Source organism: Eucyclogobius newberryi, unplaced genomic scaffold (genome assembly GCF_026437365.1).
Source record: "Eucyclogobius newberryi isolate DKJ021-1_F unplaced genomic scaffold, fEucNew1.0.hap1 SCAF_10, whole genome shotgun sequence".
Lineage (NCBI taxonomy): Eukaryota > Metazoa > Chordata > Actinopteri > Gobiiformes > Gobiidae > Eucyclogobius > Eucyclogobius newberryi.
In genome coordinates this window covers 8,385,794-8,402,512 of record NW_027315724.1, presented here as the reverse complement: position 1 = coordinate 8,402,512, position 16,719 = coordinate 8,385,794, and positions in this window count along the sequence as shown.

Here is a 16,719-nt window from a genome sequence, read left to right as displayed (position 1 = left end):
ATTGTAAATCCATGGGTTCTTCCCGTGTTTTGCTGTCACTTTTTGAAAGCCTCTTGTCCTTCTCATTCTAACTGCAGTGTGTCGGCAGCAGTCGACTGTATGTGATGTGGGTGTGTACTCAAAGCAAACAGATCCTGGTTCAGATCCTGTTGCTTTGTATGTCACCACAAGAGTATTAAACAAACACATGCAACCTTCTAAAAATATACTAAATGAACAGGACAATTGTTAACAGCAGCTTTATTGAACTTTTAATCAGGTTAGTGTGCAATGTGCTGAGATCAAGAGGAAAGCTGCTTGTGTGGAGATGTAAGATGTCACACCATGTTGTCATTTGGTGGTTAGTCCTGTTTGTTTTTAAATCCAGATCTCCTCCCACTGGGCAGAAGCAGGATACAGCGGAGAGAACCACTCAACGTTTGCCAACATTAAGTTTCTATCAACTTCAGCTCTCATTTCCCTTTCATACATTTACGCCTGAGGGCGTGAAACGTGAAAATGCACCTAAATGCAAAAATGTTTTGATACAAACAGAATGTGAGGGAACATAATCATAACCTATAGTTACAGATAACAATCAAAACAACAATGCTAAGAACACATGGTAAAACAATACAAAATGAGTACAACGAAGTGTATTTTTAGCTACGCTACGATGTAAAGGGATTGAGTAGTTCTGATGTGTAGAGGGAGAAAGTCCTAAAATTTTGGGCCCACAGCTGCTAAGGCTCTGTCTCTTCTAGTCCTGAGTCTGGCCCCAAAGGCAAGGTCCAAGGGCAGTGTTGGGAAAATTCACTTTCTACATGAACTAGTTCAGTTCATAGTTCATAATTCAAAATGTTGAACTAAGTTCACAGCTCCAAAATATGAACTAGTTCAGTTATTTTTTTCAATATTATAACATAATGTTTCTAAATTATTTCCACAGCCCATATACAACCACAGGCAGCAATTATTTCATAGTTTAATGCTGAAACTATGTGTCAGATTTCATCTTCATCCAATTTTGAATCCTTTACCCAGGATTTACATTCACATTGAAGGGACAGACTTTCCCAGAGGCAAAGTTGGCACAGAAATGTTAAGATTGTTCCCATTCTCACCGACCTTATCATAAAACTCACGTGACTGGTTGTAGGGCGACTCTTGCTGCTCTGTTGCTCTCGCGTCCATGCTGATTTTGGTTTTGATGCGCATGTGCAGTGCGGTGCGCCGCGCAAAATCTCTGTCTGCGCTATCGGCTTCTACAACTTCGGAGCTCTCACACTTGCCAGGCATAAGCTCTGGTTGGGCAACATAATGGTGTGTTTTTTGCCTAGAAGTCTCTTGAAATCTGACACCTTATTGAACGAAATTAAACCAGAAAGAACGCGTTAACATTATCGTTCGTCGGCAGTAATACAGTACGTTCAATTCACGTTCACCAAAATTATGAACGTTCATTGAACGAAAGTTCATGAATGCGTTCAAGCACAACACTGTCCGAGGGTATAAAGAAGATCTGTGCCCTGTTTTAATCCAGGTTTTTCAAATAATATTTGTTACTTTTTCTACTTTCTTTCTGCTAGGGATTATGTGAATGCACTTGATAAAGATGACATGAAATGGATAAAATAATATATTAAATGGCCTATATTTTACAGCAAAGTGTTTATAATGATAAGAATTGAAAATACCAATGAATGCGCTCAGGGCCTCTGCCCCTCGCCTGGACTCAAATATGGCCCTCGAGAAAAAATAATAATTGCCTGGTCTTAAGCCACGTTTCCACTGGTTCACTTTGGAGGGGATTGGGATAGTCTGAAAGTGTCTCCACTGTTTTAAGTGTGCAGGCCTATTTACGTGGTCCAATGTGTTGCCATAGTGGTCTGCCTTGCGTATGGCTTTAGCACATGTAGGGAAAATACAATGCCCTTGAATAGATTTAACAAAACAATATAACTTTAATTTTATCATCTCTTCATTGTAGCTCTTTTAAGCATTAGTGAGATGAGCTCCATGGTAACGCACAGGGGAGTTAACAGGTAGGATTCCGCTCTGGCACACTGGCCCCCTTCTCATCTCTCTCGCTCTCTCATAAAACAACTGTACTCGTGCGGACTGTAGCTTGCGTGGTCCACTTGCACTAGTGTTGACCTCTGTGTGATGGACCAGTCATTCAGCACGTTTATCCACAGTCACGTGTACGCCAGACAATCATCATAAACAGATGGGGCTTGTTGACACGCTGGATTTGGTCCAACACACACATATATACGAACGTGCGCCGCCCATTACTCGAGTTGTGCCTGTAGCTATTTCTGCGGTATATGGTAGGTTAAAAAGAAGGGAGTGTCTGCAGTGCCGCGGCGCGCGTCCGAAACTGCCATGTTATTTTTGTGCCGGCCGCGCGCCGCGGCTCCTGAAACTGCGCCGCTATTTGACCGCGTTTTAGTGCCGTTTTAGATCGCGCCGGGTTAAGGTTAGGGTTAGGGTTAAGGTTAAGGTTAGGGTTAGCCATGAGGCTATAACGGGCTATAAGGGAAATGCCGCTGTCCCTGAAACTGCGCAGCCATTTGACCGCGCCGCGGCTCTCCAGCCACGTCCTAAAAAGAAAGGTTCATCTTGACATCTTCAAGCGCAAGATGATTGGACAAGAGAGTACGCACAGGTAAAACACAAGAAAGCAAAAGGTAGATTTAATCAGAAAGTAACCATTTCTCACCGGACGCTGACCTGATCTTGTTTGACTATGGTCATTTATATGCTGACGTTTGAATCAGTTGTTTCCTGTTCATTGACGCACAGCGTTAATATTGAAAATATTATATTTCCAGTGCATATTGCATCTAACATTATTCGAAACCCGCACATTAGATAAAGATAAGTTAAATGTAGAAAAGGCTGAGGATAAACCGGATGTAGTTCCTTGTTTAGGTTTGCTTAAGCTTTTTATAACTCCCAGAGCACTTGAACTTGAAAATTCTAAACGTCTTTTTGAGAATTGAAGAGATTGGCCTAAGTATTAAAAAGTATAAGGCAGTAAGAATTAGATTTGACTTATTAAGAAACCTTTTGTTATATTTGGGAGAGGTCAGTTGCTCACATAGCCGAGCCGGGCCCTGAGCATGGAGAAACGGCCTGTATCTCCATTAGAAGAACCATTCCAAAGTTTGCTAAAACAGGGCCAGTCGGAACTTGGGGTGTTCCGTCTAGAGTGAACAAAGTATGCAATTTCACACCATATGATTTAAGTGATTTTAAAAAGTGATTTAAAAACAAATAAACAAATCTTCCATTACTCTAAAATCAACAGGTAGCCAGTGGACAGGGGACAGCATTGGGGTGATTTGATCCTGGCATCTTGTCCATGCCTGTGTGTACTCCTGTCCAGAGAAGAAAGAGACCAGGCCAGAATCGTCTTCCTTAGTTGTGTCTTTGCCACCTAAGAAGCACAGTTTCTTATTGTTACCCGAAACTGCTTGTATTATTCTGCTCAACCTGTTTGTAAAAAAAAAAAAAACTTTCAATGTGATAAATGACTGTGAACCGAAGCGAACAATAGCAGAGGCATCCAGACATACACAGCCCTCATCAAGTCCTGCCGGCAGCCTCACAATCGCCTCCTCTGCCCCTGGATCATGTTGTTGTCTCGTAGCACGCAAGACTCTAGGCTATTCATGCTTCGGCGTGCCATGTTTGCCTTATCTAGGCCGACAGTGGCCCGGAAGACATTTTTCTGCCCACTTTCTCGTCCACGGCCCGTTTCTTTTATCAGAAAGTCGGGGATTCTTCTGGCTTGTTTTGCATCCTGCTCAAACCATTAGACTGCTGATTCTTTTGTTGACGTGTCTCCTGCCCGTTGACAGCAGACAAGGCGCGATGCATTCAGGTTTTTTTTTTTCTTCTGTAATTTATGCCGTGAAGGCTTCCTCTGTTTGCAGGGCAGGGGATGGTGCTATCTCGGGTATAGTTGACATGTTTTTGCAGACCGTTGCGAAGCAGGCTGGAGGTAATTGATGAGGTGCAGTGCCACAGGGTAAGAGAACAACAGCAGACTGGGGAAGTGTGTTAACCCCGACAATTAGATTAGCATAAAGGTCAGAATGAGAGGGACGGTGCTGCCGGGAAAAGTGTAAGATCAGCTAACTGCATGGCTTGGTAGAAAGGTACGCGTGGATTGGCTTTTGACAATATAGTGGATTCAAATGGAGCATTTTTGGAGTGTGCAGTGTTAGGATAAAAATCTAATTGTGATCACTGTTGCCAGAAGCTAATTTGGGGTGATTGACTTCTTTTTTTAATGCAACTGGAGCAAAATTCTATTTAATTTAGTCAAGCGTGCAGACATTTTTAAGAATGACTACGTTTTGACACTCCGCAGCTTTGTCAGTTCATCTGTGCGATTGCCTATAGCTATGTCTTGTCTGTGTTTGTTCTATGTTCTGTAGGCTACTGACTTTCGAGAAGAAATTAGTCCTGGTTTATCCTGTGTTAAAACTAGTTAAGTCCTTGCCAGGGTTGGAACTGGTTTAGTTCATGAATCCAGCGTTATCCACATGCATATATTCAATTAGTCACTTACTTTTGGCAACGTTCCTGTCTTGTTGTGATTCCTGGGTCTATTTTGACAAAAACAAAAAAGACATGGATCAGGTTAACTCCCCTGTCGCAATTTGTCGCTCAATAATATAGACATCCACCTTCACCTTCAATTGGTCAGCCTCGGTCATGATGTGCGTTAAACATGCTCTTACGTATGTCTTATACCTTTACTAACTTAAAAATAACGTCTACTTGAAAACACACTTTTGTCTTCTCACTAGTCAGGATTGGTGTTAACACTCTATCTACTGGTAGCAGAGGGCATTACCGTGGGGTGATAAACAAAAGCTAGCCATAAGCAACTTGCACCAACATACTAATGTAAACATACAGTTGTATTGAAAGCAATTTGAGCCAGAAAATACTCAACAATAATATTTATGGACTTAAAAACAGCACAACATTTTGAGGGACTTTCACTCCCATTTACTTCACTAATTTAATTAAAAAAAAAGTGTTTTTATGAGGCTCCGAGCAAAAGAAACTAGAAAACATGATAATGAAGAAGTGTGAATAAAGCTAAATACAACTTCAGACATGTTTTTTGATGAAGAAACAACGTTATAATAAAAAGTTTATTGTCAAAAGTGTCTAAAAAGGCAAATACTTTACGGGTAGGTAAGTATACATTTCATCAATAATTTACATTTTACAAGATTGCAGAACATCAAAACCTTTTATAGAGCTGTGTTACGGAAAGGTATGTTGTGAAAATGCACCCTCCAACCACTAAGGGTAACCCACTGATCAATTAGTAGGTTACATTTATTTCAAATTGCTTTTCATGGCACAGAAATGAGAATTCTCCCCGAAACAACTCCACAAATTTCATATTTGACGCTTGATTTCAGTCAGTTTTTTCCCAACAAGTCTGAAAGAAAACATGACACAGATGACTGATAGATCTCATTTAGACCCCATTTAAATGTTTCAATATTTTACGAGCAAATGCCGTGCAAAGTAATTCTCAACATTTTTTCTATTTTCTTCCATCGAGCCTGATCACTGAACCTGTTCACATTAGCTCATAAACACAAACACAGTTTTAGGTCTTAAAACCATTGGAAAAACGCTGGCACTGCATTCTTCTAATCGCTTTGCAAATATTGGCTCGGAGGAATAAAACCGCACATGGCCCTAAGATCCAATTTGTGCACCAATTACTTTCACGGTCTACTTCACGGCTAATACAAAAAGGCCAGATTATCTGCTGGATGTCTGCGCCGGCTAATTACAAGCTAGAACAAGAAAAACGGAAAAGACGACTTGTGACAGCAGTCGGCTTTTTTGGATTAAAACGTGAGAATCAAAAGGGCATTTCGGTAATTTTACAGCAGAACATGTGTCTCAAGTCAATGGCAAAACCTGACAAAGACCGCTAAATATTTGACGGTTTAATTTCAATATGAACAGGGCACCTAATCAGATAAACCAAGCATTTCTAAGGGAACAACTACATTTTCTACTGATTTTATACTGCAATGATAATAGAAACATGTTTTGACTCTGTAATGTAATAATAATGATACGTAGTAGTGTAGTAATTATGGTATATTAGCTTTTCCAAATGGCCATGCACTTTGTTTCAGTATTGATACTTGTTCAAATGTTTCAGTTTCTAGATTTAGTATCAATTAATTATTATTTGTTTAAGAACAAGTTTGACTTCACATCACGTACTTCAATGTTTTGCTGCATCAGTTTGCACATTCATTCACATTTTTGCATCTTTCTCTGTGAATGAGGCTGATTAACATCAGATAATAAAACATTTGGTGGCTTCACACCAACAGAGCAAGGCAATGTGACTTTTCCCCCAGTGATCCTGATCGCCCGCGCATCTGTTTTTTCTGTATCTGATTCTACACAGCACTTGTAAATGTTGTGAATAAAAAGTCATATTATCACTCTTCATAAAAACTATATGTTTTTGGTTTCTTTGCCGCTCTCATGCTGCTGACCGCATGGACGGGGCCCCATAACCAAGCTTGGCAGAGACAGCCAATGTTTTTGAAATCCCTTGTGACCTACTCAACTGCTTGGGCTACAGGTTTGAGACCACTGTTCTAAAGTAACTTACGGTGTGCCACAAGGTTCAGTCCTCGGGCCAGTTCTGTTCACTCTTTATATGCTGCCGTTTGGTAACATTATCAGAAAGCGTGGCATTAACTTCCACTGCTATGCAGATGACACTCAGCTGTATTTATCAATGAAACCTGATCAGAGCGATCAAGTAGACAGACTTAGTGCTTGTGTGAAGGATATTTAAACCTGGATGACACTTAACTTAATCTGCTTCTTAACCCTGAAAAAAAACGAGGTAATTGTATTGGGCCTTAAACGTCTACAAGAAACTTTATTTTAAAAAATTTGAATTATTCTGATAGCTTACTGTTATGACTTATTATTGTTCATCGTTTTATTGTTTCATGTTGCACCGAATCACCAAGACAAGTTCCTATGTTTGTGAATTTTGTTTATTGACAATGGCAATAAACCTTTTCTGATTCTGATTTTGATCTGAGCAGATCGTCACACTGGACAATGTCAGTGTAGCCTCCAGTTCTACTGTAAAAAAACATTGGAGTATTATTTGACCAGGAGCTCTCATTCAAAGCTCATATAAATCAAGCCTGTAAAACAGCCTATTTCCATCTGCACAATATAGCTAATCAGAAATATTGTCTAAAAGTGATGCATTTGTAATGTCTAGATTAGACTACTGTAACTCCCTGCTTGCAGTATGTCCTAAAAGCTCCTTTAAAAGCTTTCAACTGGTTCAAAGGAACTAAAAGAAGAGAGTTCATTACGCTGGTGCTCGAGTCTCTTCACTGGCTCCTGTCGAGTTTAGAATCAAACTTAAAGGTGCCATAACATGCTTTTTTTCCACGTTTCGTAGTCTATCCTAAGTGTATAATTGATAATAAAAGGGTTGTGCAAAACCCTTAACATAATAGTCAAGAAATATCACCCAGACCTTGGACCCCCTCACCAACCCGGAAATGCAAACGGCTTGGTTTGATATTCGCCTCCACCCTTGTGAAGAGCGATCTGGCTCCCCCGCCCAACCCGTGACGTAGTCTCAGCGAAAGCGTGTGTCCCCCGCCCGCCCGTGACGTAGTCTCAGAGAGCGCGTGTGTCGCCCACAGCCGTCTGCTCCGCCGTGCGCTGCTCCCGCTGCGCGAGTGAGTGACAAACGATAGAACTTCAGATCAACACTACTTTGAGCCTAAATAAAACTGGTGTTAATTCTACAGCATGCGCAGAACAGATATATCTGGATGAGGGGGGATGGTGACGCGTGCCTAGGGTTATGACCCGGTCTTGCACCCACCCCCCGTCAGTTTGGAGATTCGCGGAAAGGACATAGTCTGTAATATAGCTAAAAACTGCGGGAATCAATCAAAAAAACACTCTGGGTACATATATGAAGCACAAATAGCAATGTAAGAAGGTTAAAAGCTCTGAAAAGTCAATTTTCCATGTTATGGGACCTTTAAACTGAGAGTAGCTGGGATGGAGGGCTCTACCGCGATGTGACAGTTTGTTAGCCTGGCTACAGCGCTGAAAACAAAGTGTTATTTTTGTTAACTTCTATCAAATTATAATAGTATCTGGTTTGGGCCTTACGCAGAGCCTGCTTATTGGATGTAGGCACATTGTCCATGCTTTTAAAGATTCTTCCGTGTGGGAGTGTTGAAATGGTCATAATTTTCGAATTCTTTGTTTATGTGAATGCAGTTCTTCATTGTACCATGGGGAGGCACGTTTGGCCTGATGACCTTCTGTTTTAACAGAGCTGCAACATCAAGAGCAGATTTCAGAGAATTCATGGTCAAGTCGACAAATTGATCACTTACCCTGGGACTAAAGCTGTGCTCAGCAGGATCACATGACATGTCACTGAATATTGGCTTGATTATTTCTTTGAACTTTGAGATAGATTTTTCAGATGTTGTCCTTTCTTTTATAATTTTATTCTGTGGGGCTGTATAATATTTAAGAATAAACTGAAAGGTAATTAGGACATTATTTGACAATACAGGGTTTTGAGGATATACATTTATATCTTTATTCAGTATGTTAGAACAAGATGCTTCTCACTCTGGGTTGGTTTATTTACATTCTAAGTGAAACCAATGCAATGCAATGCAATGAAGGCATTACTGAGGCAGTTGTTACTCATATTCATGTGGCTATTTAAATATACAATGGTCACTATTTTATCCCAGTCTCACTCTTACTCTTTGATATAAGGTAGAGGTTTTAAGTACTTTTCAGTACTTCAGCAGACGCTATGCAACACAAATCCATATTAAGCTGTATCTATGTGCTATTGAAGGATTTAGAACTCATTTAAAGATTCATATTTCCTGTTAAGTCATTTTTTTGAGAATGTTTTTTCATGAATTCACAGATTTTTGTTTGTTTTTGAATTGTCAGTTACAATTGCAACAATCCTCATTTGAGTCTCTGGGTGTTGAAGTTTGGAAACTGACATATTCAAAGTCAAAATGTATCAAAAAAGATACAGCACAACATTTTATGACATGACCCACTGCAAGGTCAAACCCTTTTGGATCTCTCTTTTGTCGATAGTGTGATTAGTGTGACTTTTCCTTATCATTTAAATTAAAAAGGGTTCAAGTGTTCTATGTCAGTAAAATCAGTCAGCCTTAATATTTCTCTGCACTAATCGGTTTGCTCAGGTTTATTAGCAGTTCAATCTTGTGTTTTCACAAACGTCTCATACTGAACTTGAAATAATAATGAATAGATTAAACTGCCAATCACTTCATGATACTTCATTGGATCTGCAGGTTTGCCTTAATTGTCAAATAAAAGGGTCTAACCCTATGATATAGGACCTTGACAACAACTCTTACAAAACAATGAATGCTCTTATGTAAAACTCACTTGTCTTTGATCAAACGCCTGGCCTCAAACACGATAAAGCCTTCTATAGTGAGAGTAAACACAGCCACAGTGGAGTATGCTTAAGAGCAGAACAGACGACTTATCAGGCGTGTGCCGAGGCCTTTGAAGAGCAGAGCACATTCACAGCAGGCCAGCTTTTAATGGAGCTACTGGAGAACCAGAAAGTGAAAGAGAGATCAGAAAGTGAACAGACATGGGTTATGCAACTGTGCACTGGTTCAAATGTTAAAAAAATGGTTGATTTATTGATAAGATAAGATAAGATAAGATAATCCTTCATTGTCCCACATGGGGAAATTCCATTGATGCAACGCAGGTAGATACAGAGATAGATACAGAAGAAAAGAACAAATAACTTATAGGAAGTTTGAAAAACACTCTCAGTAGAAGATCTCTTATAAAAATCTTAGGATGTCCGCCGGGATAACGTGACGATCTCCGGGTAAGACTGGTCTCCGCAGTTTCATGAGTTCCTCCTTTGTGTAAACGCGGTACGGCGCCGGCCGGGGGGGCGCAGGGGGGCCGGGGGGGCTCGGAGCCAGGGCACATCGCGATGACACGAAAACACTCAATCCAGTCGAACAAAGTCAAAACAAGTTGAATTAAAGCGATTCCAGTGCGTGTCCCGATCATTCATGAAGTTCCTCTTTTATATAAACGTGTACCGGCGGCGGCATACTGTACGTCAGGACGGCTGGAGGGCGCGGGGGGCCGGGGGCTAGCTCAGAGCTAGCGCACATCACGACGAAAACACTCAATAATCCAGCCGAACAAAGTCAAAAACAAGTTAAATTAAAGCGATTCCAGCACGTGTCCCTATTGTACAAGTAAAGTAGATTTTTTTTTTACAAAATACAAAAGATAAAGCATAATAAGTGTGAAAAAAGTGTGAGAAAAGAGCGGAGCGTACACACCGGGCTGCCAGCTGGACCGGCGCCTTTGTGACGTAAACTAAAATGATCATCATCTGATTCATCATCCAGGAGTCGGGCTGGCTGTATTCTGTCCGAGCAATGCATTTGTGCTTTTCATTTTTCTCTGGCTCTGGAACATGTCAACGCTGAGTATCTACAACTACATGTACCATATTGTCTACTTCATAGTACTGACAGTGTTGTGATACTGCAGTATTCAGCATTCTCAAAGGACTCCATGGGCTCCTGGCTACTGATTTGCTGTGAATTTTGTTTCAATCCGATCCCTAATATCCAATCCAACTTTGTTCATTATACCAACAAATAGTCTCCAAATGCTGCACAGTAAACACAACTTTGAAACTTGGTAACTTAGACTATTGATTGTTAAGATGTTACCTCGTCTCTCAGTGGTATTCTAAAGTGTTTATCCCACATAATTTTAAGGCTAATTAAAACACTGCTTACCCAAGATCAAATATTCATTGTAGATGTTGACCAGTGAGTTAGTAGTTTTTCAGAGATTTGATCACCACTACGAAGTAAATTTAGAGAGGCAAAGAAAGGTGATATGTATGTTTTTGGCAGTGGAAAAATGCACCATCCAGCCTTTTCATAATAAAGCATTACATTCATAACAAATAATATCTGAGCAAGGTGGCAATCAGTGAAAACTAAAAACCTCCCATGAAACTTTGCTAACGTTAATCCCTAAATCTCTGCATTCGCCCATCATCCAGGGATTGAGTCCCGGATGGTTCAGGAATTTGCAGGTTCTCCCTGTGTTTGCGTAGGTTTCTCCCCTGAGGCCAAGACTTCCCTGAAACATCTCAGTTGGGATTTCCTGGTTAAATAAAGGTCAATTAGACAGGACAGTGTATTGTTAAATGGGGATGAGAGAGGGAAGGAAGCAAACTGCACATTATCATGTTATCCACTCTCCTTTTTCTTTTTTTGGAAGAACAGCCCAGTACTAGAGCATAAAGCTACATTTAGAATGCTGGTGTCGTGACCGTTTAAAAGCTCCTCAGAAGTGTGTAAGAACGATTTTACTTTCATTCACTTTTGTATTTGGTAATTTTCTTATTACGTATTAGGCCCATGTGCAGAGATGTTTGTAACAAACTACTGTATTTTAAAATAAGATTTCATATGGAGTTTTAAAGGTCAGAATGGATGAACCACACAGTCCTTTCGGTCCATGTACAAAAAGGTTTCACATCACAGCAAGCGTTCTGATCGGCTGTCAGATTTGCAGCACATACGCTTGATTATAAACCAGGCTTGAAGCACTTAGACTGCACAATGGGGCATAAACCACCCACATCGCTCAGACATATGCAAACAAGTTGGACCGATATTTTCATTGTTTCTTGCATGACATGTATTTGGCACTTATTTAACTTCAGACTGACTGATCTCTATGAGCTAATATTCCTAACAAAAGACTTGTCAGACAGTAAAAAATCTTGATCTCACAGTGGCAGCTTTGATAAGGTAAAGATAAGTAAACCTGACTAGTCAGACAGCCGTTTCGAATTCCCCATCTGGAGGGGCTTACTGTGGGGCCGCCCGTTCTGCTTTTCACTGGTGCGGAGCATGTGATTGGTCGGAGGTGAGGAGGCTGTCTGTTAGATGGATGAAAGAAGGAAATGAGAGGAGCGGCGTCCATACACAGAGCTATGATTCAGACGGTTCTGACAGTATCTGGGCTGATAGAGAATGAGGGATGGTCCTTAGAACAGAGACACCCTGGGAGGCGGAGCCAGGTCCTGAGCATGGACACGCATTCCGCCATTAAAAGAAGCGTTCCAAAGTAGGCAAACTTCTCTGGGAATCAGGCCCGGGCAAAAAGTGGATTGATTTTTCTGATGTTCCACAGCATTGAATTGAATTCAATTGAATTCCACGTGCTGCAGGTCAATAGGGAAAAAAACACACAAAAAGAGCATTTTAGGTGTAGAAATTCCCTAAAATTAAACTTATTTGAGGAATATAATCTAAAAAATGGACAGAGCGGGTGCATTTGGAGAAAACAAAGTTTACAATACCCCATACTATATGGATGTAGGTCAATTCAATTAAACAATAAAATCTCTTTAAGTGCAGATTGTTGTTGTTGTTGTTGTTGTGTTATGTTGATAGCAAACTCAACAAAAAAAATTGTCAGTGGTGTCTCGCCTTAATTTACTTAATTAGTGACATCACAATCAATACCAACATATTCCCAAATGTTTACCGCTTCAGAGTGGACACTTTTGTCCCTCATGGCCGTACAGATGTTAGCCTGTCCTCTGCGTCCTCCACGTCCTCTCCTTGATCCGTGCTCCAGCCATGGCCAGGCATGGGGTCCAACTTTTAATCAAATCCGCATAATTGGAGCGATTCCCTGTCTGCCCGCGAGTTTCTATCCATCTGTATAATTACGCTTTGTCGTTTGGAGTGTGTGGAGAGAGAGTGGGAGGAGGGGTGGAGTCTTTGCACTCCCCAGACGCTTCCCCCTTAGCGCCTCTCACACAATTACGCTCCATCTTGAGAGAAAGAAGGAAATTGCCTCTTTTGTCATGTCATTTTTCACCGATGGGGGCTAAACATGGCATCAACAATAATTAATGCATCATGGCAACCTGCAGACGGTATTCGTTTCAGAGCGCACCAATTAGCTGCGCCGTTTGCTGAGGCATTGTTGCTCCTGTGGTGGCATTTTTCTAGGTAATTTGGGCTCACCAGTGAATGTAGTCGAGAAGAGCTTTTGTCAGTGTCGACTCAGGGTTCTCAGGTTGATTAGTTTAATTTAGAATTTAAGAGTTTTATTCATAATGCGATATTGTTTGTCCTCAGGCCCAGAAGAGTGATTATTGTGGTTTCCTAACTTGTCATGATTTAATCTGATGTTAGCCCTTGTTTAGTCCCGATTTGGTGATGGTCCTGGCTTTGTGTCCGATGCACAATTTTGTCCATCTGAAATTAAACAATTCTGATCTGAAGTGAAATCTTATGTCATGCTGAAAATGGTGGGTCAAAGGTCTCACAGTGAGACAGGAACAAAGATTAAACCTAAAACCGTCTTAAGACAAAAGACAAGCTATTATTTATATCTAACGTGTCTGATATTTCGTAACCTTGGCCTCAGTTAGTCCTCTCCTCACTGTCTACCATCAATCTCTGTCCAACATGTCACCAACAGTTAACACAAACATGTGACCAACATAAACACAAACATACAGTCAACAGTGAACACAAACATGTGACCAACAGTTAACACAAACATGTGACCAACATAAACACAAACATACAGTCAACAGTGAACACAAACATGTGACCAACAGTTGACACAAACATGTGACCATCAGAAACACAAACATACAGTCAACAGTGAAAACAAACATGGGACCAACAGAAACACAAACATGTGACCATCAGCAAACGCAGACATGTGACCATCAGCAAACACAAACATACAGTCAACAGTGAACACAAACATGTGACCAGCTTTAAATATAAACATGTGATTAATAGAAAACACGACCATGTGACCTACAATAAACACAAACATGTGATCAACAGTAAACACAAACATGTGAGAGCAGAAACACAAACATGTGGTCAACAGTAAACACAAACATGTGAGAACAGAAACACAAACATGTGGTCAACAGGCAACACAAACATGTGACCAACTGTAAGCACAACCAAGTAAACACAAACATGCAACCAATAGTAAACACAAACATGTGACCAACTGTAAGCCAACCAAGTAAACACAAACATGCGACCAATAGTAAACACAAACATGTGACCAGCAGTTAACACAAACATGTGACCAACAGAAACACAAACATGTGGGTCAACAGTAAACACAAACATGTGACCATCAGTAAACATAAACATGTGATCAATAGTAAACACAAACATGTGGTCAACAGGAAACACAAACCTGTAGTCAACAGTAAACAACATGTGCCAACAGTAAACATAAACATGGGAGTGTTTTCCGGTGACGTCACTTCCGGTGAGTGTATCGCGTTTTCAGAGCTGTTCGTTCTTAGAGCTTTTTATCGATTAATCCACGAATTATACACACTATTTACGCATCATATACACAGAAGTGAAAGTTTGATTGCTCCGCAAACAATCCGGAGCCTCAAACCGCTCACTTTTCTGTATTTCGTGAATTAAAGGCCCTCCTCACTCTCTAGCTCCAGCCTGAACTAGCGTAGCCTAGCTGCTAGCGTCATGGCTGGACCTACCTTCACCTGTTTAAGCTGTCATATGTCGAGTCAGAACCCTGGCTTCTTCTCTGATGACAGGTGCGTGAAGTGCAGTGTAGTGGTAGTTTTGGAGGCCAGGGTTACGGAGTTAGAAGCTCGAGGGCTACCGGACCGCACTACAGGGCGTAGCATTAGCATTAGCAGTAGCAGTAAGGCCGAGCTCAGCCCCCCAGCGTCTCCCGTGCAGCCGGGACTAGACCAGGAACAGAATAGGGACCAATTTGTAACAGTTCGGAGGGGACAAGGCGCTAAACGCCGAACCTTAACGCACCGTGAGCTTCACGTCTATAATAGGTTTTCTCCCCTCAACAATCACACGCCCGTTGAACACACTAGAGAAACCCTTGTAATCGTGAGTTCTATTGTTAGAGACGTGAAGCTGCCAGCTGCTAGCGTTAGGTGTTACCCGGGGGCCAGAATGGGTGACATCGAAGGAAATCTTAGGATCTTAAAGCAGATTAGGGAGTGTTTCCGTCGAGTGGTGATCCACGCAGGCGGTAACGACGCCCGGCGGAGACAATCAGAGGTGCTCAAAGTTCAAGTAGCCGCGGTGAGTGAATTAGCGAAGTCGATGTGAGACACTGTAATATTTTCTGGTCCCCTGCCCAATCGGATCAATGCTGAATTGTACAGCCGTCTTTCAGCATTCAACAGCTGGTTATCTAGATGGTGCCCTCAAAACAACGTAGTCTTTATTGATAACTGGAGTGCGTTTTGGGGAAAGCCCGGGCTCATATGCAGGGATGGCATCCATCTGACTTCGGAGGGTACATCCCTATTAGTTCGGAATTTGACCGATAGTCTTAGTCGTGTTAAGTGACCATCTAGGGATGAGCCCCGGGCGCAGAGCAGCAGTTTAAGATGCTCCTCTGTCGCTGAACTCTCGCCCTCTCTGTCACATGTGAAGTGTTCAGATTCAAGACGGATAGAGACTGTGTGTGTCCCTCGTGTCCCTCGTATAAATAATGCCAAAAAGTCACATCTCAGAAAAAACATTTCAGGCGTCAGACCAAATAACTTAAGGAAAATAACAATCACAAATGACAGAAATATACAAATGAATAAACACGTAAAATGTGGACTGCTAAACATTAGAGCAATTTCCTCCAAATCGCTCTTAGTTAATGAATTAATTAGTGACTATAACATAGATCTTCTAGCTCTAACTGAAACGTGGCTTCAACAAGACGATTACTTCAGACTAAATGAGTCCACCCCAACCACCCATGTTAACTTTCAGACCGCCAGGAGCACAGGCCGAGGTGGTGGTGTGGCAGTGATCTCACACTCAAGCCTACTTATGAGCCCTAAAATTAACAATGCATTTCACTCATTTGAAAGCCTCATGCTGTCAATCACATGTCCAAATATGAAAAACCAAAAAGGAGTTTTGTTCATAGTTATCTACCGACCTCCTGGTCCCTACTCAGAGTTTTTAACAGAGTTTTCTGACTTTATATCAAACTTAGTGCTAGCCTGGAATAAAATAGCTATAGCTGGAGACTTTAATATCCACGTGAACGTGAGTGATGACGCTCTCAGTAATGCCTTCAGCGCCTTGTTAGACAGCATTGGTTTCACTCAAAATGTAAATAAACCGACTCACACCCATAAGAACACTCTGGATCTTGTCCTAACGTATGGAATAGAGATTAATGACCTCATTGTCTTCCCTCAAAACCCTATATTGTCAGATCATTTCCTAATTACCTTTCAGTTTATTCTTAAAGATCATCCAGCCCCACAGAATAAAGTTATAATGAAAAGGACAATATCTGAAAAATCTATCTCAAAATTCAAAGACATAATAGAGCCAATATTCAGTGACATGTCATGTGATCCTGCTGAGAACAGTTTTAGTCCCAGTATAAGTGATCAATTTGTCGACTTGACCATGAATTCTCTGAAGTCTGCTCTTGATGTTGCAGAAGGTCATTAGGCCAAAGAGCGCCTCCCCATGGTACAACGAAGAACTGCGTTCACATAAACAAAGAGTTAGAAAGCTAGAGGGA